Source organism: Gekko japonicus, unplaced genomic scaffold (genome assembly GCF_001447785.1).
Source record: "Gekko japonicus isolate JY-2015 unplaced genomic scaffold, Gekko_japonicus_V1.1 scaffold1009, whole genome shotgun sequence".
In the NCBI taxonomy this organism is placed as follows: domain Eukaryota; kingdom Metazoa; phylum Chordata; class Lepidosauria; order Squamata; family Gekkonidae; genus Gekko; species Gekko japonicus.
In genome coordinates this window covers 553,246-555,745 of record NW_015160867.1, presented here as the reverse complement: position 1 = coordinate 555,745, position 2,500 = coordinate 553,246, and positions in this window count along the sequence as shown.

The following is a 2,500-nucleotide window of genomic DNA, read 5'->3' as shown; positions in this document are numbered from 1 at the left end:
TCCCAATACAATTATTGCAGTCCATTAATAAACTGACCAGATTCAGATGGCGATCAACCCCTTTTTGCCGGTTGCAGTGCTCTCTGTACAGCAGGGCAGGGAGGGGGACACGGGGACCGTAGGAGGAGCTAGAGGGTGCCAGTCCTAACCGTCGCTGCCCTCAACCAAAAGCCTGGCGGAACATCCCAGCGGAATTGCATGAGACCCCGCAGGGCCCTGATGTCATTCGGCAGAGAGTTCCAGAAGGCCCTGGCCCTAGTCGAGAACAGCTGGACCTCCCTCGGTCTGGGGACCCCCAGTAAGTTGTTATCCGCTGATCTCAGCGTTCTTCTGGGGACATCTATCATCATCTATCTGAGCCAGGGCTCTTTTTGTAGAAAAAGCCCAGGAGGAACTCATTAGCATAATAGGCCACACCCAAAAGCAGGAACTCATTAGCATATTGGGCCACACCCCTGACAGCCCAGCTTATTAGCACATTAGGCCACACCCCCATGTTACCAGAAGTGTGGTTATCCAGCCACACCCATCTTTTGCTTCTTATTCTGATTACCTTTTTTGTTGTCAAAACCCAGGGCTTTTTTTTGGAGCAGGAACTCCTTTGCATGTTAGGCCACACACCCCTAATGTAGCCAATCCTAATGAGTTTCTGCTGTTGGGTGTAGCCTATTATGCTAATGAGTTCCTGCTGGGCGTGGCCAACTTGGGAGCCCGCCAGAACTCCGTTCCTGTGCGTTCCTGCCCAAAAATAGCCCTGTCTATCTCAAACGTTTATTTAGGACTGCCAGCTCTGGGTTGGTAAATACCTGTAGATTTGGGGGGAGGAGCCTGAGGAGGGCGGGGTTTGGGAAGGGGAGGGACTTCGGTGGGGTCCAGTGCCACAGAGTCCACCTTCCAAAGCAGCCTTTTTCTCCAGGGGAGCTGATTTCTGTGGCCTGGAGATCAATTTATTTATTTTGTTCAATTTATATCCTGCCTTTCCCACAAGCGGGCTCAGGGCGGGCAACATCCATAGAAAATATCCAGACGGTTTAAAATAATCATATAAACGATAATAGTTAAAACGGTTGAAAGAACAGTTGTCATAGCAGGAGATCTTAAGCCACCCCCTGGAAGTTGGCAACCTCCCATTTTTCCCACTGCTGGAGAAAATGGCTGCTTGGGAAGGTGGCTTTATACCCTACCGAGATCCCTCCCCTCCCTAAAACCCACCCTCCCAGGCCCCGCCCTCAAATCTCCGGGTGTTTCCGAACCCGGAGTTGGAAACCTTCAGGGAAACTGATCACTGGAGACCAGTTGTAATTTTGGGAGAACTGCAGACACCCTATTAGGATATAATTTCTAGGCTGGAGGAAGTGATTTCCAGGCAGCTGCGACAGTGGAATCTCCCCTTTTTATTAATTAAGACAGCTTAATTGCGATCTTCTGCACTCGCACGCAGCTTTCCCGGTGCAGATCTGAATCCTAGCCCGCAGTCTGATGCCTTATGCAACATCTCTCAAAGGCAGACTGTGGGCACGCGCATTTAATCCACAAGGGGCTCCATATGATCATAAACAAGTCACTTTTCCTGAGACAGCTGCTTGCAGAAACAGGTTTCTCCCACGACTTCAGTGTAATACCTGCCTGTGGCAACCAGTGTTCCCTCTAAGCTGAGTCAGTGTGAGCTAGCTCACGGTTTTTTAGCCTCCGGCTCACACATTTTCTCCTTAGCTCAGGAAGGATGGCTCCAGAGCAGACTGATTTATGCAGCAGCCAAATCACTCGCTCACAACTTTAATACCGGTAGCTCACAAAGTAGAATTTTTGTTCACAAGACTCCACAGCTTAGAGGGACCATTGGTGGCAACTACAGCACATGTAAATTGCAAATGAAAGGCACTTAAAAATCCAACTGGTTCCTTTTTTCCTTTTTTTGGTCATCAAGCCACAGCTGACTTATTTTTTAATTTATCCTTCGGCTTCTATCCCACTCACCCCCTAGGGGCTCTGAGCGGCTTACAATTCTAATTCATACAATCCTAATCTAGGGCCACATATGTGTAGGGACGGTGAGAAGCCTACCAGGCACCCTTATGGCAACCCTTAAAGGTTCCCAAGGCAAGAGACATTCAGAGGTGGTCTGCCATGGCCTTCCAATGAGTCATCACCCTGGTATTCCTTTGTGGTCTCCCATCCAAGTACTTGCTTAGCTTCCGAGATCTGATGAGATCATCGGTCAAGGCTGGAAACTCAATGACATTATATAAGATTACGTTAAATAAATTACATTCTATAAAATTATTTTCTGTGTCATTTGGTATTTTTAAGTCGGCTAAATGGCCCATCTCTCCCGGGACATGTGACTACATAGAAGAAGAAGAAGAGATTGGATTTATACCCCGCCCTTCACTCCCCAAGGGAGTCTCAGAGCGGCTTACAAACTCCTTTCCCTCCCCCTCCCAACAACAGACACCCTGTGAGGTAGAAGAAGAAGAAGAAGAGATTGGATTTATACCCC